At 41.8% G+C, this 24,331-nt stretch overlaps 1 long non-coding RNA gene across 1 annotated transcript; it reads left to right on the forward strand.

The window, feature by feature from the left end:
• The first annotated feature begins 1,208 nt into the window (after positions 1–1,208).
• Positions 1,209–22,105, forward strand: LOC139589025 (uncharacterized). The gene is made up of 4 exons (XR_011678914.1): positions 1,209–1,492; positions 6,057–6,184; positions 18,642–18,772; positions 18,890–22,105. It is a non-coding gene; the product is annotated as an uncharacterized lncRNA (long non-coding RNA).
• The last annotated feature ends 2,226 nt before the right edge of the window (positions 22,106–24,331 follow it).

The raw sequence follows: 24,331 nt of genomic DNA on the forward strand, positions 1-24,331 counted from the left end.
ACAATATCTACATGACTAGTGAGCTAACCTAGTATTTTTCATTGACATGTCATCTCCACATTCTTCATCTTTCCACTATCTTTGCACTGTCTTTTTTTTTTCCTCCGGGAAAAGAGCAGGAATTTAACCTAGTTTGCTACAGAGGAAAAATAAAGAAGTTGATCAAAATATAATTTTCTAAAATATGTTACTGGAAACAGAAATGGAAAATAGAAAAGTGGGAAAGAGACAGGGTCATTTAAAGAGTAAGAGAGAAAAAAAAGGAATGATAGAAAGGTAAATTGAAAGAGGCCATGGTGAGAGAGTTGATATGCAAGTAAAATGTAGTAGCAATAAAGAGAAGGTTGTGAGAAAAGGTAGTAACAAAGAGAAAGATTGAAAAATAATCTCAGGCAGAAATTAAAGAGAAAATAAAAGAAAACAAAATAAAATAATAACATAAAATGGAAGGAGAGCTAGACAGGAAATAGGAAAATAACGGAAGGAAAAAAGAGAAAAGGAAGAGTTGTATTTAATGAAGATGTGTGCTACCTTTTATCAGAGGGAAGCTGATGCAGGGCAGTCAGGCCAGTTAGGGCTACAGCATGGAGATTTAGAGGGGCAATGCCTTTTTTCCTCTGATTTTTAGAACACTCTTCAAGCTGTTTTAGGCAGGACGAGCATAATGCGGGCCAAAAGAGAATGTTTAAAACATGTGATGTGTGTTTGAGAGTGAAATGCAGATGCCAGCAGCAGCCTCTCCTGAGGAGCTCCCCATCAAGTATGGCAGGCACAGTGTGGGCACTGACATCCCTAAATTGTTCTGAACTCTAACCTCTGCTTCCAGCACTTGCAGTGTTTACCCTTACTGTGGTGTGTTTTACAGGGAAAAAAAAAAAAAAAAGGCCAGCTGGGGTTGTTGGGCTGCTTTGTAGGGCTGCATAGGGTTACAAACAACCCTAATACTCAATACTCTGCCTTTGCTGGGGAGACCCATCTCTGTGGTGACCAGGTGTGTCAGGGTGAACCAGACAGCAAGCTATCAGATGTGGGAAGCCACTGGAAAATGGACTCTTTCCCCTCCCTTTTAAAGCTCATATTTTCATGACACAGGTCCAGAATTGCTGGTGTGGTCACTGCTTCCAAGTGTTTTCTGTAGGCAGTTTTAATAAGTAATATTTTATAATGTGAACTGCAAGCTCTTTAATGAGCATGAGCTGGTGAGCAAATTTTGTGCTGAAATGTGTAACAGTGACACTCTTACCCTGGAGTGGAGCCACCAGGAACAAATCCTGACAGGTTTTGCTGAGCCTTAGTTACCTTTGACTTCCACGGGGCAGTAGCCAGAAGAAGGTTAGTTTTTATGGGTTTAAATGAAAAGATGTTTTTATCATCCATCAAATTTGAGTGTCTCTTTCTTTAATTTTTTTAATTTTTTTTTTAATTTTGTAGGCTCACAGGTCCCTGCTCCAGGCTAGAGCAGCCAATGGAAGCACCAACACCAGTATCAAAGGTAAGCCCTGGTAATGGTAGGTGAATTCTCCTGATCAGCACAGGGGAAATCCAGAGGACACTGGAACCTCTTCTTCCTGGAGCCAAGAGGAAACCTCCATCCACAGCATCTGAAATATTTCTGCCATGCAATCCAAACATAATAGAGGTGTGAAGACCAGAATGGGAAACACCTACCACAGCTCTGACAGCCAAAGCAAACAGAAAACAGCTGAGCAGTTATGGCTTCAAAACAGCCTGTTCCTCAGTCCTTTTTCTGTTTCACTGGCATCCTTACAGACACTGGCCCACATACTTAGAAAACCCCAAATGGGTTTTAAAATTAGGGAAAGAAGAAAAAACAAAAAATTCTGTGGGTCAGAGATGACTTCCTGGCCCTAGATTCTCTACTACCTTAATATGTTTTGTTTTTCTTGTTGCTTTTCTCTGTGTTTGATTTGGGAGGGGGAGGTTTTTTTTGTATCAACCTTTCCTGTTCTTTTCTTTCTTCAACTTTCCAAAGTACCAAAAAAAAAAGTCAGATTATCAATTTTGGTCTACTCTTATTTTATAAACCACTGAGAGAAGCTGTAAAATTAAATATTTTTTTGTCTTCCTAATTTAATGCTAAAAGAGAAAATATCCAGAATTAATAATGTGGTTTTTCCAGCAGTCACATAATCATCAGGGAGACTATTACTGATGCTTGCTTAAATAGCTCAAATTTACAGTCATTTTTTATGAGAAAATCTAGACAACAAATGGATTCTGTCTTTAAAACTGTCTCAACATTTCTATCAGTAACCTCTTTGCTACATTTACATCTTGAAAAAAAAAAAGAAGAAAGAAGTTGAAGTTAAGTTTGTTACATTACTCTAGAACAGTAGAGAGATGATGCTTTTGAATTTGTCTACCCTCTTGAATAAGAAACTGAAGAGTGGTCTGCTTGGCAACCAGGTACACATCACCTAAAATCTCCCCATGTGCTCACTGTTGCCAGGAATTGAAGGCATTAAGGAGGAAAAAGTGGTCACTCCCAGAAGGGCTGGCAGTGCAAACACCCCAGACCCTGTCTTCTCTCCCTACCTGCCCACATCTGCAGACCTGTGCAGGGACATACCTGGCTGCTCACATTTTGTTAGAGACCCTGCTACGCTTTGCCTAAAAATGACTTTTCAAATAATTCAGGTACCTCCTTTTTGGCATTATCTATTTAACTCCAGGTTCAAAGGTTGCTGAGCGCAGAAGTCTCTGCAAATAAGTCAATATATTTATCTCATTGCATTTATTTAACCAAGAAGAAAAGCACCCAGGAGGAAATATGGAAAGGAGATTTGGAAATATGAAGTTTTCTTCAACTTGATTTTGCTTGGCTAAATTTAATATAATCATGCAGATTCCCCTAACTTTGAATGCCATGTGGAGCTGTAAAAATCATGCTCTGCTTTAAACTCCCTGGTCTCATAGCCACAACCCTTTCTGGCGCACACTGGCATCCCAAACCAGCAAGTACTGAGCACTATGGGACTGATCCAGAGAAGCATTCCTGTAAAAGTTTGATTTTGGGTCTGGTTGAGGACCAGTTCCTGAAAACACAAAGCTGATCACACATTCAGCTGCTTTATTGGATCCAGAGCAGGGCACAAGGGCTCAGAGATGGCCATGCCCGTGCTGTGGTGACAAACATCTGCACCTGGTGATGGGGCTGGCTTCCCTCCAGGCTCCATGCTGCACTTGGCTATTTTAGGACAGGTTAGGTACCAGAGCTGGGTGGAGAGGGATGGTTTATTATGTGAAAAAAGGTCAGAAGTTTGCCTGCTTGCTCAAACCAACCAAATCTGGTTTTAATCTATGAAAACACACCAAAAGACCCTCTTTGAGAAAAAGGTATGTTGTGTTTTCCTGACCACCGTTTTCCCTGGTGGCAAGTTTCTCATTCAAAATTATATCCACAGCTTTGTTTATGGGACTTTATAGAAGGCTTTGTACGGGTTAGAGAGGGGAGGGGATACTCCCACATGCAGAAACACAGAACCCTTTAAAGCACACGAGGCTCTGCTGGTTCCCCTCCCCAGCTGCTACTAAGCTTATTTGCAGGCTGCAGCCTGGAAAAGGGGCCGTGGCCCATCTGCAGCACATATGTGGGAATTCATTTCCAGCATAGCCACAGGAGCGTGGGTCCGGCAGACCCTGCCCTAACCCGTGTCGGATCCCCCTCCACGCCGCCTTAATTGGAGCCAGAGCCGGCCCCGAGTCCCGGGGCGGGCGGGTCAGGCCTCGGCCGCTGCAAACGCTGCCCCTCCGAGCCCCCCGGCATTCCCGGGGCTCAGCAGCACGGGGAGCCTTGTGTGGGCCCCCGAAAGGGGCGAGTGTCAGCCCGGAGCAAGCTGGCAGCACGCCGGAGCCTGGGGATCAGAGAGGGCGAGCATGGGCCGAGCTGGGCCTCTGCCCTCTCCGGCCGCAGCCCTGCTCGCCATCGGCATCGGCATGGAGGGGTTCCGGGAGCAAGAGCCCTGGCGGAAATATCAAAGCCCCGTGGTGAAACTCGGGCAGGGAAAGGAGATGGGGCTGCTTAAATTAGCTCTCGTTCCTGTCTTGTCTTCTGCACAGGAGGAATAAGTTAGTTCCTTTGCATACTTTAGGCCCGGCTGGAAGATATTGGGAAGATGGGAGTCTTAAATGGGTGTTGTTGCTGTCTTTGAGTGGGAATTGCCGAGACATAATCTCTTTTAACCTTCTGTTAAAGGGAAAGGAAGGAAAAAGAAGAAAAGTAGGAGAAAGGAGAGATGACTGTAACTGTAATCAAAAGCTCATCCTGAGAAGAAAAGACCTAAGATTTAGGGGACTCAACTCATTCGAGGATATAGGAATAAGCATCAAAAAAGCAGTAATTTGAGGATATAGGAATAAGCATTTGAGGATACAGGAATAAGCATTAAAAAAAGCAGTAATTCCATGGCTTATGTGAATGAAACTAAGGAAGGACGCTCTTTTAAAACAAATGATTGTATAGGAAGTATGTGCAGGTCCAATGTCAGCAGGCAACCTCACTCTTCACTAAATGTTTTTAGACATTTTAGCAATTTTTAAATATCCATTTCTATCTGTCTGTTACTCAGCTGAGTATCTGGCCCCCAGGGCCATCTCTGCCCAAAAGCTGAAGTCACATTTAAAGTAAGCAGTGACCTCTGAATAAGAAAATAACAAAGTCACAAAGTCACATGCTGAATAAGAGGTGTGACGGTGACACTGACTTTAAGCTTCAGGTTTGTTTTGTTAACAATAAGTTCCTTAGGGCCTCCTTTTTTTTCTTCTTTTTTTCTTTAATAAATGTGGGGGTTTGTTTGTTTGTTTGTTTGTTTTTCATATCAATACATTTTCTCTCAAGAATTTTGACCAGTAATTTCCTTTGGTAAAATGCAAAGTATCTAGAAGCACTAAACTGGGCAAGAGTGTTTTGCTTTCCTTAAATCCATGCAGAGATACTGAGGTCCAGTTCATGGCTGTGGGAACTGCTGCTGTGGCCCCACATGCCGCAGCATTTTCCTGGGAGGGGTAAGCCCCTGTCCCACTGCTGTCTCAGTGTTGGTATTCTAAAGAGAGCTCCCCAGGCACCCATTTAAAACTCCCAGATGTGGACACTGGGATGTGGCAGCTGCTGGGGACATCAGTTCTGTTTCAGGCTGCTACAGAGAGGAGCTGGGCTTGTCAAGGTGCCAAAAGGGCTTGCTGGGAGCTCCCCTCCCTCCAATTCAGTGGTTTCCTTACCACTCTCAGCTCCTCCTCACTTCTGCCTCACCAGTTTTCCTCCTCCTTAAAAGAGAAGAACTAAGTATTTATTTAGGATGTGTATTTTTCCAAAATAGATGAAAAGGGAATGGTTTACCTTGGAGTCTGGGAGTTTGGCCTGTAAATAATCATCTGTAATACCTGTCCCTTTTGCTGTAATAAACCAAGGTTTAGTCCTCTGGTCCTCAGAGAGAAAACCCTTATTCACTCTGCTATTAGCCACCACCAAATTTATTTCTTTTCCATGGCTATTGGTATTGAATCAAAGTTTGTTTCTGAGGCTGAGAGGAAAGATGGTTTTAGTATTGGCTCTAATCATGTATTTTACCTCATGCCACTGACACAAACATTTATTTGCTCAAGGATCACCAGAGAAGTGGTTGAAAAGCACCTAAAGATTTTATTTGGAATTTGATTTACATTGATGTTCAAGAATTCATCCTTTTATCAGAAGAAGGAAAGCCTTAAAATACTGATTTGAAAATATCACAGGCAAAAGCTTTCTTGTGGTATTTACAAAAAATTTTGGTCAGAGCAAAAATTCCAGGGAAGCTGACTTCCCCTTGTAATTGTAACACTTCTCTGCTAAATTTGGGAAGTAAAGGAAAAGAAACAATTTTTTTAGTTTTTCATTCAGGATGATCCAAAGCTAAGTAATTTGACTTTCTATTCACTATAGAGGAAAGTGCTATTAAGGTCTAGAGTTCACCTCAACCATAACTTGTGTGACAGCTGCAAGTTTTTTTCTAGGATTCCACCTCAAGTAAATACTTGCTCTTTGTATGAATTTTTTGTAGAGATGATGGAGTCAAAATGACTGCTTTGCTGCTGTTCTATGTACCTTGGAGCTGGATTTTTCTGTGAAGTCTGTAGAAGCTTGTTACCATGTTAAATGCCCAGCTTTCATTAAATCCACACCTGAAGGGTAAGTAAATGAATCCTGAATTCCATATTTGAAGGTATGTGTGCTTTTCATGGATTTATGGCAGCTAGATTTTAGATTTAAAGAAACATTGTCATAACTTTAACCACACTGTGGCTAGGCCAAACCTCAAAGATCTTGTTCCTAGGGCCACTGCCCTTTGAAGTGGCACCACTGACAGTTTTAGCTACTGTAGGTATTTATGAGGTACAAAATTATAAAGTAAACAGGCATAAAATGTTATTTTAACAGCATACAAGCATCACCAAGCTGATTATATCCTTGTGTTCCAAGCATTGGTTTACTCAATTTGATTTTGTTTTCTCTCATCTCTTTTTTCCTTTTCTCTTCTTTTTTCTCTCTATATGAACCTGTCCTGAGGAAACATAGAAGCAATATTTGCCAACTGCAATAGGAAATCACTAACAGCTCAGATGTATATGTTTACTATGAATTGAACTCACAGCTCTGAAGTAGTACTGTGTGTTTAGCCTGTTTACTCCCCAAAGTAGTTGGAGAATTATCTGTGCATTTTCCACATTGTTTTCAGTGTGCTGCTTTGTTTGATGGTGGTTTATTAATGATACTTGTGATTTATTACTGTCACTTTATTAGATTATTTGCAAATGGGTGACAAAGCACTATGTGGATCATGCCTTGTTAGTCATAAAAGCACTCAAGAAGCCATGAAAATCAGTTAAGCTTGAACCTATTGAATGAAAGAGCATAGTGCTCTCTATTGATCAGTAGCCTTTAGATATGTAATGAATAGTAGTACTTTTGTAGCACTGTCAGATAGTGTTTTCCTTTGCATCTGATAAATTACACTCTTTTGTGCTAGTGCTTTGAGATTTGGCATAAAACATTCTTGTACTAGTATTTCTTTCAGCTCTAGTACTTGGGTGATCTTTCATGACCAAGGCAGATAAATGTTATAAGAAAAACTGATATTTGCTCTCCCAACACAGTTTTGACCATTGAGTTAACACTGATCTGACTTTCATATGTGGCAGGAGATTGAGGGCTCGATTGCAAATGGTTTGTAGAATATTTTTATGGCCTGTGTGCATGATACACACAGTCTCTCTCAAAGGAATACACGTATGCACGTTTGGATTGTCACTAATTTCTTTGTAAATACAGATTTATTTCTGAATTTCTGATTGAACAGGCAAATATAAGAATAATTTTGCATTTGTCATTGGTTTGAACTGTACTGTGCTTCTATTACAATATAATTACTTGACTTCCTCCTTTCTTTGCAGCTTGTACAGTCCTTTACACAAAACCAGAGTTGGGTTGTAGGTAAAATGTTACTTTTTAATTGGATGAAGTTATAGCCAGAGTTTTTGGTGCAGCAGGCCCCAGGTTTTACATTTGTATCATTCTCTGAAGGATATCCCTATTAATACTAAAATCAGATGCTTTGGAGTTGTTCACTAGGATATTCCTCTGGATTAGAGTCACTTTCTCCTTCCAACCACCCCTCTCCCTTGTAAGAAAAAATAATCAGAAGAATGAGCTCAGTAGCCTATTTTATTAACAGAACTAGGGACAATAAATTTTCAGCAGCCTTTTTCTTTTTTTTTTTTTCCTGGATGTTTTCTAATGCTCCTTCAGCTTCCTCCAATGTTTGCTCAGGTTATTGGTGTTTAAATTAATTCCTCTCAAATGAGCCTGATTTAGTACACAAAACCTCTGGGGACTGCTTGGCAGCACAAAAGAACAGTGACAGTAGTTTGAACATCAGCAGTGCCCTGGTGTGTAAAATAAGGAAAAGTTCCATTGAACTCAATATAAGATTTCTTAGCTGTGTTTGCAGCTACAGGCAAAATGCCTGTCACACTTCCAAAAAGTCACACTTCCATCTAACACTCCAAGGAGAAGCAGTGTTTGGTAAAATCTTTGTCCCAGGGTTTTTTGCCTTTCGTGCACAAAAGGATTCAGTTCCCTACTCCTCCTAAAGACAACAGCTGTGAAGGCTGAGAACTGAATTTAAAAAATACAAATATCAGTAGAAATACAGTAAGCACGGTTTTCTCTGACTGGAAAGGTTTGGGTACAAGGAAAAGGAAGCTTTTATGGGTCTCTACTTAATACTATTTTTCAGTCTCTCTGGAACATCTGTTTTGTGACTGACTCTGGAGACTCCAGGTGTAACAGTTCTCTTCCAGCCAAACACCTCAGTGGGTTAACCAGCAGTGACAATTTTGCACACAAATAAAAACTGTTTGCTAAGGGGATGAACTGTGTCCTGTCTGTTGGTTTAGCCACTGAATTCAGGATATTTTGCCCTCAGTTGATATTTTGACCCTTAAGTCTTTTCTGTTACTTCTGAACAAATGAATGTAATTAATTCTTATATTAAGCTGATTCAAAAGCTCTCTTGGCAACACTGTAACACAGTGACCACCTAAACAGTAAATGAAAACACAGCTAAAAAGGCTCAAAGCTTAGTAACATCTGCAGTACATTAAGAAAGGTTTCAGAGCTCTAACACATGACCCAAGTGCCAGCATCCTTGCAGAATGTCTTTTACTGCAGCCTGGTTTTGCTCTGGTCTTTCTCAGATCTGGCTCAAAGGGCAAGTAGTCTCTAAAGACCACATTAATTGACCTAACAGAATAGATTAAGGAGGGGGGAAGTGATTACCATCTCAAATCACTAATTTCTATGTAAATTTTTACATTAAATGAATCTAGATCAATGTCTAACTCATTTAATAAATGTTTCTTATTCTAAGAAGGCAACCATAATTAAGTTATAAAATTACAGCAGTCTGGCTGAAAATTTCAAGCTACAAAATATTTTGAGGTTAAAGCAAATAATTTCTTGTGACTATGTAGCATAGTTCTGAGAAAGAAGCTCTCTCTGGCTGCTGTCATAAAAAAAGCACTTTAAACATCATCCCATCATTTAAATCTTTAACAATAATTTCATTTTCTGTGGACAATACTGATATATTGTCAATACCTAGATGAGTCAAATAATGATACCCCCACCCAATCATGTTTTGATGAAAAAGAAGAGGTCATAGTATGACTTGCCATAGAAACCAGGTAAACTGGGCTGAAAGACAGTTTGACCAGGAAAGGTCTCCATTTATTTGCTTGCAGCTTTAAAGGTATCTGCAATCATATATCCTCACCTACTCAGAAGAATTTCATCTCTGTGACAATTTCAGAGAAACCATGTGTGTGCAGTCCCTCTCACTTATATTCACATCCCATTTGTGATATATTGGGATATATTCACATCCCATTTGAAGAGTCAGTCCATCCATGCTGCCTAGAGACAGTGAAGGGCAATAGCAAGCAGTGGATACTATTCTGTTCCTCTTGAGTAAAATCCTACTCTATGGCTTGTCCTGCAGGGAATAACACCAAAAAACTCAAAGGAAAAAAAAAAGGTAAATGAAATCCAAAAAAGAAAGAATTTGCCCTTTCTTTTCTTCTATTAAATTGTGTCTTTTTATTTCCTCACTTTGTTTCCACACCCCAAGTTCAAAATTTTTACCTAGTGTCTGTCGTTACCTGCTCTCTGTGACTTAAAAGTTTTAGTAAAATTGAAACTCAGAAGGCTTCTTAAATGTAGGAAAGGGCTGCCACTGTTGGCAGTGTGACAAGACCCAGCACATTGCTGGACTTTAATAACAATAAATAGCAGCAAGATTGACAAGGGAGATGCCTGACTTGAGCACAGCTCTGTGGCCTGTGCAGCATGAACAGTAAAAGCTTCTAATGTAGCACTTTGAGTAGTTGTTAGGAGATCAGTAACAGTCCAGGAAATTTCCTTTATGGTTTCTCTCACTGAAAAAGTGCATTTACAGACACATATCTTAAAAAAAAGATTTATTACTCAACATAACCTGATCTGGCACAAAAGTAGTATTTTCTAGTAATGCACTAAATTATAGAGGTAGCAAACAGTGTGTTTGATGTGTACTGGATTACTATTCTTAAAGTAAAATACAAGAAAAATTGAGATAGTGCTTCCTCAAAACCAGAAAGATGCACTTCATATTTTATATCTTGTAAATTTTCTTAGTTCTTGATCTGGGGACAAATTAAGGGTCTGACAGTGCTACCCTGGGGTTGGTCAGAGCAGGACTCTCCTAAACTGCTCTGTCCTTCTGTCTCCCTTACTCTTCATGATTTGTGCAAGCTGCTTTTTATCCAGGGGTTTTTCTCATATACCAGCTATGGAGAACCACCACCATCTCTAATGATGACTTTGCTGACATTATTTTTATTATTATTACTTGCTTGCAGTAATGTTGTAAAGTGAAAATAGATTCTTGATCCACTTAGCCTCCACTTCTCCGGGACTAGTCTAAAGAGGAGACTTCTATTGTTGCAGTGAAAATCTCTCAGTACCAACTCCATTTGGTTAAGAAAAGAGGGCAAAACATGAATAGGGTTGATTTCCTTAAGCACTATGCTGAAGACAGATCACAAAAACAAAGAAAGCTTACCAATATTCAAGTAGATAACAAACCCACCTTTGTGAAATGGTATTTTCTTTGTATAGCAATGAGAAATAATTCCATCCACAAAACATTTACGAGAGATATGAAACTGTAAAAGATCTATTGAATCTTTGAATCCAAACCTCACTATTATGTTATTACATCAGTAAAAAAATATGTTATATTCTTTATATATGAATAATGAAATTTCTGTATATTCTACATGAACCCATGAAGTTCCATCTTAAGAATAAGGTTACATTTCTTTTGGTCTGTTCCAGTATTCCACTTTACTGAAGATAAGATAAAATCCTATCACTTAATTTTTGTCCCACTGAACATTTTTATTATATTTTTATGGCTTTCAACACAGAAAAAGACCCCCTCCCCCCAAATACAATGCAGCCATGACACAAAGTACCAATTATGTCCATTAGAAAAAACATTTGTGTTGTTGACATTGGAAAGGAGAGTTCAATCTTCAGACATCCACACCAGTATTTTGGGTAAAAACATTTTTATTAAAAGGAAAACTAGGGTTGAGTTTGCTTTGATTATTTTTGATTTTCTTTCCCAAACAGAAAGTTCCAAAAAGGAGGCCAAATGAGTGCTATAAATTATTTTATAAGATGACTGTAGGTTGTATATTACAAAACAACTAAACCAAACAAACCAGAAAGCTCTGGTATTAAGCAAATGAAAAAACCATTCCAGATGGAAAAGAGCTCAAGAGTCAGAGCTGCCCAGAGTCCAGAATGCTCTGTCAAAATTAGGTTATATTAGAGTAGTCTTGAAAAGGAGGTTTGGAAAAGAGGCAGAGTTGCAACAGGAATTAAACTGTGTTTGACAGGCTAAATGGAATGCATTTCCTAGCTCCAAATGCCTGCACAGTACTCCTGTAATGGGTGTTTTGCTCAAAGCATAATGAGAAGAGAGGAGGGAAAATTATTTCATTTATCCAGACTATAATCAATCACTTCCAGGAAAAGAAGTCTTTCATTATTTTCCAAGAGCAATAGGAGTTGTTATGTATATCATGTAGATGTACAAATTGCTTTATGAAAGAAAAAAAGAAAAGTTATTAAAGAAACAAGATGCACAAAATTAATCTGTTAATTTTATAACTATTTATAGTCATTCTGCTGTCTTTATGACTCAATACCTGCCTTTTTTCTTTATTATCTCTAAAGTGCCAATAGTCATAAAAGCATGAAAGCAATAGAAAAGGTAGAAAAGCTTCTGAAGAAAAGGTATTTTTTCATCTGGTAACAGATCCAGCCCCAAGCCATAAAGACTTTTCCTGAAACTTTTAGGACTGCAAAAGTGTGCTGAATTTTGCTGAATTACTTATTTCTGATGGAAATTCCCTAATGGTAATGTTGGTTTCTGGGCAATGATAGAAATTATTACATAACATGATGGTAGGAAAATGATCAGAAAATATTCTGCACAGCTATATTATCTAAGAATTTCTCTGTGCTTAAATTTGTATTGTCTTATCTGGTCATGAGAATAATAGCATTCCCAAATTTAAAGAGCATGAGAGCTGAATCACAGGAAAGTCAGTCTTGTTCTCATTGAAGTCAACACTTTAATGGCTGGAGACCACCTTTGGTATATAGAATGGAAGACCAAACCCACAACAGTAAGGATTTGATTTTGCTTGCCAATGTGAACTTCATTCAAAAACAAAAAAATTGAATTAGAGAAATTATCCTTTATTCTCTAAGTGTGCTGCAATGCTCTGAAAGCCTCTTTAATCAGGAAGTACAAGAACAGATTCAGTGTTTCTATCTTTCCTAGAACCTCTGGAGTCTTGGATAGAGCAAAAACCAGATGAGCCCAAACCAATCTCCCCAAGTGAAAAAAGAAAAAATTGAAAAATTCCATGAACCAAGCAAAGCCAGGAAGTTAGAGGCTGCACTAATTATTAGCTTCCAGAAGTCATTTGACATCCAGGAATTTCCTACAGGCGATATTGTGCCTAAATGCAAAGCTCTGTTACTTTGCAGGCTCTCTACAAGGGCCCTTGCACAGGTTGCTATCAGGTAAATTCCTTATGGAAGCAGCAATGGATGGATGGAGTCTCAGCTGTGCCCTTGAGCTCTCCAGCTCTGCAGATGTCAGCAAAGTCATCTCTTGTGACACTGCTCTACTTTCAGTGCCAAATCAATCTGTTAGCTAGGAAAAGCCTGGGTTCTTTAAAATAGTGAGTCAGTTCAGAAGCAGGCAGCTCTAAAGTGAAGGTTTAGGTATTATGTAGCTGTGTGTCAGTTTTATGGACATAATCCCTCAGTTTTAACTGAGCTTTTTAATTTCACCTAAAAAAGAAGCCAGCTGAATTCTTCCAACCCCTTTTAATTCCCATCTCTGTGTGCAGTTTCACTTAGTGTTTCTTATAACAAAAGGCTTTTAAAGTTGATAAATGGCTGCAGAGATTTTGCTTTACTTTGTTGCTTTTCTATTTATTTAACCAAGAGCAGTTCTTTTAGTCCTGACCTCAGCCTTGTCAAATAGACTGTGTTTGTCAAACTGCTCATGCTCCCATTAACTCCTAGCTGTTTCAGTTGTCAAATTTGATGAATGGCTCAAATGCTGTGAGCATCATTAAAAGCAGGGATACTGAGGAAAGTATTATGCTATACTGAGTCCAAATACACACCATAAATAGGAAAATTCCAAGCAAAGAAAATCTTTTATTGCATAAAGGAAATTGCAAGTGGTTTAAACTAATCTCTTTTAATGCCATCTTTCATATGTGCAGGAGACAAGAAAAGGCCGCTCAGGTTTCATGGTTAGTATTATCTCTTCATAGTTAAAGAACATTAGTAGCTTTATAACCTTATTTATACAGAGTTCATGGAAGTGTTTGGGTCTGCTTGGGGGAACAGGCCTGCTCAGTGGGAATAAAAGCGCCAGAACAGTTCCCACAGTGCTCTGTGGGTCCGGAGGGTCTGTCCCTTCCCAAAACAGAGCCTGCTGTTCCTGGAACTCTGGCTTCCCCCGAGTGAAATCACAGAGCGCAGCGGCTGCGGTTTGCCCCGCAGGACTGGCCGGGCCCAGCTCTGTCCCGGCTGTGCCCAGGGCAGGGAGCGCCGGGTCCCGGCTGTGCCCAGGGCAGGGAGCGCAGCCCAGCTCTGTCCCGGCTGTGCCCAGGGCAGGGAGCGCCGGATCCCGGCTGTGCCCAGGGCAGGGAGCGCCGGATCCCGGCTGTGCCCAGGGCAGGGAGCTCAGCCCAGCTCTGTCCCGGCTGTGCCCAGAGCAGGGAGCGCCGGATCCCGGCTGTGCCCAGGGCAGGGAGCTCAGCCCAGCTCTGTCCCGGCTGTGCCCAGAGCAGGGAGCGCCGGATCCCGGCTGTGCCCAGGGCAGGGAGCTCAGCCCAGCTCTGTCCCGGCTGTGCCCAGGGCAGGGAGCTCAGCCCAGCTCTGTCCCGGCTGTGCCCAGAGCAGGGAGCGCCGGATCCCGGCTGTGCCCAGGGCAGGGAGCTCAGCCCAGCTCTGTCCCGGCTGTGCCCAGGGCAGGGAGCTCAGCCCAGCTCTGTCCCGGCTGTGCCCAGGGCAGGGAGTGCCGGATCCCGGCTGTGCCCAGGGCAGGGAGCGCAGCCCAGCTCTGTCCCGGCTGTGCCCAGGGCAGGGAGTGCCGGATCCCGGCTGTGCCCAGGGCAGGGAGCGCAGCTCAGCTCTGTTCCCGGAGCTGCCTGAGCAGGGAGCGCAGCCCAGCTCTGTCCCGGCTGTGCCCAGGGCAGGGAGCGCCGGATCCCGGCTGTGCCCAGGGCAGGGAGCTCAGCCCAGCTCTGTTCCCGGAGCTGCCTGAGCAGGGAGCTCAGCCCAGCTCTGTCCCGGCTGTGCCCAGGGCAGGGAGCGCCGGATCCCGGCTGTGCCCAGGGCAGGGAGCGCAGCCCAGCTCTGTTCCCGGAGCTGCCTGAGCAGGGAGCTCAGCCCAGCTCTGTCCCGGCTGTGCCCAGGGCAGGGAGCGCCGGATCCCGGCTGTGCCCAGGGCAGGGAGCGCAGCCCAGCTCTGTCCCGGAGCTGCCTGAGCAGGGAGCGCAGCCCAGCTCTGTCCCGGAGCTGCCTGAGCAGGGAGCGCAGCCCAGCTCTGTCCCGGAGCTGCCCGGGCAGGCAGCACAGGCCCCGACGCGGCCGAAGCGCGGCTCTGGTTCCGCTCCAGGAGCCTCGGAGCTGATCCCGGCCGCGGCTCCGTCTGCCCTTTGCCGTACTTAGCAGCACAGCGAGGCTCAGCGTTAGTGCTGGGAAGTTGGGCAATGGCTTCAGCACAAAGAATAACTTGTTTTTTTGGGGGTTGCGGTGTTGTTCTAGATTCTGAGCTATTTTTAACTGTTGAAGTCCACCTAAAGGCCAAAGAATGGCTCTTTGAATTGTTGTGGGGTTTTTTTGGGGGGTTTTTTTTGGTGTTTTTTTGTTTTGTTTTTTTTTGCATTCTTGAAGCAGATAAAATTCTTCAGATGAATATTTATACAGAGATACATATATATTTAGATATGAAAGTTATACACTTCTAGACTGGTGACACTCCTCTGCTTATTAAGGTCAAGACAGAGTTACTGGGGTATTTTTTTAAATTATTTTAGTTTTTAAAATCTGTAATCTAAGTGCATATGCATACAGGCTAGTTCTAATATCCCTGAGTGTTACTCATGTGGAATTTTCATCATGAAGAAGTACACTGCTGCAGTAGATTTTTCCTGGGCAGTGGTACAAACCATTACAATAAGGAGAGCAGGCAAACCATTACAGCAATTCTGAAACAGAATCAGAAGTAGGTCATCAATTTTATATTTTCCTAAACTACAGCAGCATCAATTTTTTTTTTCTTCTTATTAGAAGATAGGAATTATTTCTTGATCTCTTGATCTCTGTGATTTTTAGGAAACACAGAGTTGTGTCAGAAGCTGCATCAGCTAGGGTTTGCCTTCAGTGAGTGCAACTCTTCCTGGCTGCTTGAGTGCAAGCAATGGCAGAAATCCTCTCTCTGCTATTGCAGCTAACTCAAACTTTAGTTTTGAGATGATCTTTCCAAAGTTTTGGAAAGATGATGCAGGATGTCAGTTACTGAACATGAGGCACCATTGCTCTAAATCAAAGATTGGCATCACAGCCACAGCATAAATCCAAAGATGTTGAGGGAAGCATTGACAGTTAATTCATGTCAGTAATTTTTCCCTTACCTAGATGCCATCAGTGGCAGAGTGCAGGGGGGAGCTGTGGGCTTCCATGACTGCCAAGGAGGGTGCAAGGGTGGGCAGTGAGGAGCCTTCTCCTGCCTGCTGTCTGCACCAGGGATATCCAAACTACCCCATGAACTCAGTGGCTGAGTGATGAGAGAATTTATTATTTTCTCCCAGGTGAAAAGGTGCTGCTTTTTGTTTGGACTAGATTTCTAGGTTTGCCTGTATTCAGATCACAGGAACTGGATGTGGAAAATACAAACTTAATTTCATCCAGAGAAGCCATGAAATGGTATCATTGTATATAATCATGAATGTGTGTTACTATGCTAGGGTGTAGCTGCTGTTTGTTGCCTAGTGCCCTAAATACATATTTGGTTTTCTGAATAGTTCTGGGGTTTCTTTAAATCAATGAAGCTCAGAGTTCTTTTGTTATTCACTGGGTGGTAATACTATTAGCAAGCAAAATACTTTCATTAGGACAAATGCTTTTTTTAAGCCTCAACTTATTCTTATTTCTACCTGTAGCAGAAATTAAATATTTATTAGGCAAAACAAAGTAGGAAAGCTGCAATCATTCCCTAATGAGGCTTCCTGCACTTTTAATCATGATTTGTTGGTGTCTCTGGATTTCTGTTACTCTCAGGAGTACTGACTTTATTTGATTAGCCACATTCAATGTGAGTCTATAGGAACAGGCTCTGTATTTATGATTGCATTCTATTGGACAGAATTATAACCATCAGGATAGCTGCATCTCTGAATTGAATGTAAGTATGTACATACACAGGTGGGTACCAAGCCCCCAGCTCACACATGCTCTCCCACTAAGATCAGTGAGACCAGCATTTATGAGAAAATAGAGTTCTGCAGGTTCAGTTGGTCTCTAATGAAACATGACCTTGACCTGGGAAAGTGGGATTGGAGACGTCAGTATCTACACACTTGTTAAAGCAGTGAAATGAGGAATTTGGCTCATAGTTCACTGAAAAGGCATCAGCAAGGTTAAAGCAAAACATAAGAAAAAGCTTGTTTGCTGTGCCCTCTTGTCCAGCAAATAAATGATACTGTCAGGAGTTTTGAAGCAGGCATTTCAGCCTGTTCCTGGAAAGCACCACTGGCGAGAAAAATAATTTTCAGTAGAACTCAAGAACTGAGAGGAAAATCATTGTATAAATCAGTAACAAGTTGGCCCCCAGGCAGCCAAGCTAGAGAGGACTCATTTCCTATGGATTTCTGTCTCTCCTGCCTCACTGTCTGCTTCCCAGCTCTCATCCACCATCAATCCTGCCCATCTTTTGTGCCTGCAGCACCTGGCAGGGAGCTCTGTGCCCATGGCCAGGGTGGCACTGCTGTGTGTGCAGCCATCAGCTGTCCCCAGCTTGCACAGGACTTGTCACAACTTGACTCACTGAGACCTCTGCCCTTCTGTAAAAGGGAGTTAAAACTGGGGGCAAAGAGCAAGCAGATGACAGGCAAACATTCATATGACACAATTATGTGGAAACCTCATTTCCCTGAGGAACTGTGCACTCTTTAGTGGTCAGTATTTTTAGAGATTGGATATTTTGCTTATTTTGGAAAGCAAGTAGAAAGATGCATAGAAGCAATCACAGAGGTGGCACCATGTTTTCCCTGAGTAAATACCCACAAAGATATTCCAGATTACCATATTCCACAACACACATATCCTATCCCTGCTGCTTATACCCTTTGGATTAAGATGCACCCCAGACACTGAGGACCTGAAGTGCAGAAGCCTCATATCAAACCAGCCTGGCCCCCTTGTTTGGTGGTCTCCAGGACTGCTACATTTATGTCATCTAGATATGTTAATGTTTGGAAGAGAATTTGAAATTTAACAAAGGACTCCTACTCAACAGAACAAAAGAACACCAGTTTCTCCTTGACAGTGATGCTGGTGATGTCAGTAGGATTGCAGGATTTATCCCAGCATTTCTGGGTTGGGGGGTTCTCTTTAATAATTGTCATATTTTTCCTGTAATGATGGATTAATTGCAGGAATAACTCAATGCAGCTATGATACCCTCAGTACCCTGCAGCAGAATTGTCAGAGCAAGTACACACTTTTCATTTTCTTTCCTCTGTTTTATTTGCTTGCTTGTCACTTCAGTTTACCCAGGAGTGTTTGTTTTGTGCTGTTGCCACTCAGACAATGCTAGGGCTGGGCAGTAAATAAGGGACAAAGATCTTATCAATTTAGATAACAAGGAGAGTTTGTGTGTGTGTGTTTTAAGAAAGAAACTTTGAAGAAATTTTGCATCACATGAAATTTTCTAGTTTTTATTAAACAATAAAAGTTATATATTTTCATTTTTATAGTAATCAGGCTATAAGTAGGGGGAATTTTTGCTTAGTTTTGAAATTCATAAGGTGTGACAGAAAGGAGTTATTTTCCCTGACATTAAAATATTAAATCATCATCAGAACTTGTCTCTGGACTCACAGACAATAATTTGTGTATCTCCTGTTCTTTATTGTACTTTTGTCTCACAGGCATAATGTAAGAGCCCTACTTTTCTCACAAAATGTGCATCTCCAGTAGTGTGTATGTGGGACAAACTGGACAAACTTAGCTAATAAGTTACATGGGCAACAAATCCTTGCTGGTTAGAGAGTTCCTGTTATTTCTCCTTTCATTTTCCCTATCCAATGTATACATCCTACAAAGCTTGAAAGCTTTGTAAAGTACTAGATGTAACTGAATAATTTACTAAAAATTTAGAAATGTTTACTTGGACCTAAATTTTGTTCTTCTCTTTCTCTTTCTTTTTTGCCATTTCTAGATGAAGAAAAGTATTTCTAGCAGTGGCAAAAATATTAGCATTGTCCAGTGCCCAGAAACCATGTCACTGCAAATAGTAAATGAAGTTTAATCATATGGTGTGATCTCCAGCTCCCTGAGTCTCTCACCAAAGTGAGTGAGGCTGAAATTCCCTCATGTTATATCTCTCTGCTATAAGTTATGGTGTTGTCTCTTTGCTACAGAAGTTTTGAATTTGTTCTCTAACACTACTTCTTTCTTGTCTTATAGGTTTGTGATCCTTCTAGTCATGTGAATTTTCAGCCCACCCAACACTTTTCTGAGGTACCTGGTACTTGCATCTTTTGCTTCAGCATCCTAGAAATTCAAGCATCTTCTTGACTTCTACATTATGGGAGTTATTGCACCCAGATATACCACAATTATCAATAATCAGCTGCTTGCAAGAATATTTCAGCTGACGTCCCTGTGATTGTGTGTTCTTGTTTTACTATTTCTAAATATTCTGTTAGGTTTCAGCTCCTACAATCTATTTAGAAGCATCCTCCAGACTAGCCCTTTGTCCATATTTTAAAATGATCATTTGCATGTGTTGCATGAGATCACTGCTTTTTAGGATGAAGATTCACTGAAGACTTAAGTGAGGCAGAGGACCTGACTAACTCCCAAAGCCAAAGGTGTCCAAATCGTTATGGTCTAACTCATAACTGTCCTAAGAAGGAATTAAATATAACAAAGAAGTGGGAATTTCCAGGCCTGAGTTCCGCACCAGAGTTCCTAGACTCCAAATCATCATAAAGGCTTGTTTTTCCCAAAACACAAACACCCTTCTGACCTCTCTGATTTTCTGACATAAACTAAGAATCTTTTTCATGATAATCAGTCAAGTATCAGTTCCAAAAAGCCATTGCTGTGCATTATAGGCACTTATGCACATTAGAAAACAAAACAAAACAAGCTGTCTACCACTTTCCGGGATTAATGCTATGAAGGATTTTATGGGTGGTCCATAAGTGGACAGAATGTTGCACTAATGTGTGACTGCATGGCAATTAAGCTTAATTAGGGAAGGTTTTGAAAAAGACAAATGAAAGTAAATTATGGGAATGAAAGCAACTGTGCTTTTGGGGACCACACTCTGGCACACTGGTTCAGCGAAGTGTTGCTAAAAATGTCCCCCTTCTGTCAGGTTCTGACACACATCCAGCACTTTGTCAAACCAAGCCTTTTTCTGGGGAAGGGGGAATCTCTTAGGAGCACATTCTTCACCCAGTCTCTGCTGAGCTCCCTGGTGTCATGAGGAGACAGCTGTGCTTCCAGAGTGAGAGCAGCAGCAGATGACCCTGAATCCATGGCCACCCGGGTTAGTTCAGCATTGCCTCTTTTCTGCATGGAGAAACAAAGGTAACCATCAATGTGGATTTTCTGGGGACATTTTTTACAATTTTGTACTTTTAGTGCTTTCTCAGATTTACAGCTGAGCACCCCATATGGAACATCTGATTCTGGTTGAAGTGATTTTCTCTGGTGAGAAGCCCTCAGTAGGCAGACCTGGAGCAGTTTCCAGGCTTCCACAGTGCATGGTTTGAGGGCAATCCATAAAACAAGCTCCTTCAGAGCAGAGGAGTTCAGGGTCTCTGTGCTCACACTGTTTCAGAGCTAGGTGCCCTTCTTCAAAAAAGTTTTAAAGGAAACAAAACTCAAAATGCTGAAATCCTCAATGGAACAGATTTGCTTTTTTCTTCTCTGGACTAAGTGGTTGTTACTGCAGGCACTGTTATAGTATGCTATGTTATATTGGATTTTATTAAATTATGGAAAATAATTAAATAGAAAACCAGAGGAAAAATGCTACACAATCTGCAGGCAGATCTTTTTTTAGCTTGAATAGTGTCTGGTATTGCTTTCCACCAGGACATGGGGATGCTTTTTTTTCCCTAATGAACTTTTTACATCCGAAATGAAATACTGATTCTGTGGACAATTTATTAAGAAAAGCAGCAGTTTCATGTGAGGAGTTTTCAATCCAACAGGGAATTTATATGTGGAAATCATATATGGGTATAGGGAAACACCTCATAAAAAGAATGGCTACATGGTCAGCAGCTGTAATTTATGTTCATTCTCTTTTAATAAAAAATATGTGTTCAGAATGATCTTTTATTTTTTTATTGCAGCTCAGCAAGGTACCCTCAACTGTAGCTGTTTAACCTCCTGACTTTCTTTGGTTTGTTTTTGCAAAAAGCAAAGTTAAACCTCGTAATTGTGTTTTCAGTTACCAAGCTTATTCATACGTGAAAGGTGTGACAGGGACTCTTCTCTCCACTGAAGGATATTGAAGTAAGTGTTGATAGAAACATCACACATAAAAGAGTGTTAAAATGAAAACAGAGACAAGAGTATGCTAAATAGAGAAAAGAAGCTGGATCTGGGATTTGATGGGTGAACATGAACAGCTGTGCACAGGTAATCCAGATACATGTCCTAATGCCTAAGCTCTCCAGGTTAGGTGGATGTTTACCTGAACTACTCAGATAAAAATTTGCAAATGAGGTATGTGTCCATAAATCACAATCTTCTTCAGGTCAAATGTTGTGGAAATCTGTCAGATTAAAAATTATATTCCTAGAAAGGATGCTCCAACAAAACCTCTAGATGGGATCTAATATTTAGCAAAGTGTTGTATCTGAAGAGAGATCCCCTTAGCTGCAGAACCTTATTCAGATCCCCTACTTGCTTCTATCTCTGTAGCTGGAAAGTGAAGGCACTTCTAAGGATTTGCTGGCATGTGAGGTAATGAGAAATTCCAGGGTCTGGTGGGATCTGTGACAGCACTTGTGAGGGGAACTGGCACAATCTCCTTGGCAGAGTTGTTACCCAGCTCTCCATAGACTCACTCTGTAGTGGTGGTGATCAGATTTTGGTGGAAGTCTGATGCAGCCTGTGAAGCAGCAGGTGAACAAGCCATTTCTTCACTAGAAGGCTAAACCCAGCATTTATTACTTCCTCTTAGGTCACAGAAACATCACTCATCTTTCAGTTGGACAATAACCACACCCTTTTAATTTTCATCTGCCTAACACACTCTGTCCTACATATCTTTTGCACATGCTGTAAATGCCCTTCCTCCAGCAGTATTTCTGCTGTGCTCCTGCTGGCACCTTCTGCAGCAGCCAGACCTCTGGGCATTCCTGGGACAGACTCGTGGGGAATTTTCTGAGTCAAATTAGCAAGGGCAAAGGTCAGTATTGCTCAGTTAATAACAAGAAAAATCCACCTGGATTAGTACTGGCTATTTAATAGGAACCAACAGAGCATCAAGATTTGGCCTTCTATGGTTTGGATACTTTCTAAATTATATTTTTATGTCAGAATGCTGCTGTGTTGCTTGTTGGAAGACTAGGGAAAAGCAAAGTTTTACAGTTTGAGGAGAGCTGCAACAGCAGCTGGAGCTATTCTGCCTACTCTTTCCCCACGTTGCAAAGCTTTAAAGCCAGAGAAAGTGAGCTGCCAAAGAAAATACACTAACAAAGCAGATGAGTCCATTATTCCCAGTTTTCTAGGAGATATGTTTCAGTCTATGAGTTCTGTATTTCTGCAAGAAATGTTTAATATTTAGAGGTGAAGGAACTCAGGCTTGCTAGTGTTTTTAGATTCCTTTCTGACCTGCTTTCTTTTTTTTTCTCCCCACCTCCTTCCCTTTTTTGTGGCTTTCCAATGTAAGTAGCCACAGCAAACCCCTATTCGGGATCCAGGAGGAATCCTTCACTGCCAGCCTCAGGAGAATGTTGGTGACAGCCGCTGAAATGCCTTGATCACACACTCCCAGCACCCTGCCCTGCCAGCAGCAGAAGGAAAGTCCAGCTTCTGTTAATAAGGTGCAGAGAGTAGCCAAAATATTTTGTGAATTTTCTGGCTCAAAAGGGTAATGAAGCTACCTCTGTCTCAGTGCACTGGCACAGGAGCAAACTAAACAACTGGGAAATATGTTTCAGAGGAGAAATACAGAGCACATACTTCTTGGATTTCACACTTCCACTGGAAGCTGAGCTTTGCCTCTTTCTACCTCTTTTCCAGGCTGGCTGAACCCTTTTGCACAAAAAGTGGGAGGGATGGGGGAGGGCGAGCAGGCTTTTCTGCAGATTAGCTTCAGGCAGCTCTTGCCAGACCAAAAGTTACATTGGAAAGCCTTTCTTAGTTTATACCAAAACAATTAATTGTTTAATATGTAAAGTAAAACCAGAGAGTTATTCCCATAAATTTGGTTTCAACTCTACCTTTCTATTAGCTTTGAGCAAAAGAAATCTCCACACTGGGAGCACAGTCAGATTCTTTGGGCTCTCTTCAAAAAGCTCTTTTTGTCATTCCTCTCTGACCTCCTCCCTGCTAGTCCCGGGATGAAAAGCAAGCCAAAGATCTGCTGAGAAATGGGCCGAGCCACTGCTGACCTTTGCAAATCCAATTTCTTCAAAGCGAGAGCTAATCGACGTGTTCCCACGCTGTGTATTGCTGAAACTTACGGTGCAATTCAAGGAATGAATTCACCATGGTGCAATCTCATTTTGAATCCAGTTTTCTTGTTATGTGTCAGAGGGTGAAGGAGGCAGAGTGTGGTACAAGTTACAGAGAGCAGTCACAACTAAGTTTCACAGAGTGTGTAAGTCTGTCTTTGAAAGATTTTGCACTTTGGATGGGCTCTTTCACTGAAAATCTAAAATACGTTGGTGTCCCCCCCCCACCTCCTTCTACCTTCCTCCCCCTCAAAAACAGAGAGACATTTTGCAATTATTTTAAACAAAAATAAGCTAATGAGAGTTTGCACTGAGCAATCTCCAAACAGAAAAAAAAAAATAGGCTCTGAGGGTACTATCTGATGTGTAACCGATGTGCCTTTTGGGGAGATTTGTGTGCACAGGAGCTGTAGGTGAATGAGATTGTGCTACAGGGAGAGCTTCAAAGTTCATATTCAGAATTCATATTCTCTCACTTTGCATATCTGATCTGGTATGAGCACTGTTCTGATTTTACAGCAGACAGAGTGATCCACTCTGTGAGAAGTTTTGCAAACTCCCCTAGGTACCGCAGCTGTGCAGGCAGGATCCGTGCAGGAAAAGCACATTGGCATTCCCAACCTAAATCTTATAATCTTGTTTCAACAGGTGCCTGGAGAGTGCCCCCCTCCCTGTTTCCCAGAAGGTGCTGCCATTTGTTTCCCACTCCACTGGCCAAGCCTTGGCTGAGCACAGCCCTGGGCAGCCAGTGGACCCAGCGAGAGCAGCGGCAGCGCTCCACGTCCTGCTGGCATGCCCCAAGCGGGGCAGCCTTGCGCAACGCTGCAACTCCTTGTCTGGGGCAAAAGGGACACGAGAGGACTCTCATTCCTCGTTCAGCTGCTGTGGGGCATATGTCATGGGTGGCACATCCCAAAGAGATGCTTTCAGCAGCCAAAGAGAGCAGTTATGTCGTTGCCAGCAGGGTTGGACTTGGTGCGCCTCCCTGGGGATGTCACCTCTCCAGCTGGGGAGTCCTGGCATGGCAGGTAGCAGCCAGGCTGCTCCACTTCTGGTGCCTGACCACAGACCTTGGGGTTCCTGGCCAGTTTGGCCATCTAGCAGAACCAGAGATATTGTCATTTATTTTTTTAACTCATTACCTCCTTCATTGCATAAGTGTCATTCCACTATGGCTGATGTAATGGCAAGGCAAGTCCTT

This window comes from Agelaius tricolor, unplaced genomic scaffold, assembly GCF_023055355.1.
Source record: "Agelaius tricolor isolate 1412-34295 unplaced genomic scaffold, bAgeTri1.0.p SCAF_1, whole genome shotgun sequence".
Taxonomy (NCBI): domain Eukaryota; kingdom Metazoa; phylum Chordata; class Aves; order Passeriformes; family Icteridae; genus Agelaius; species Agelaius tricolor.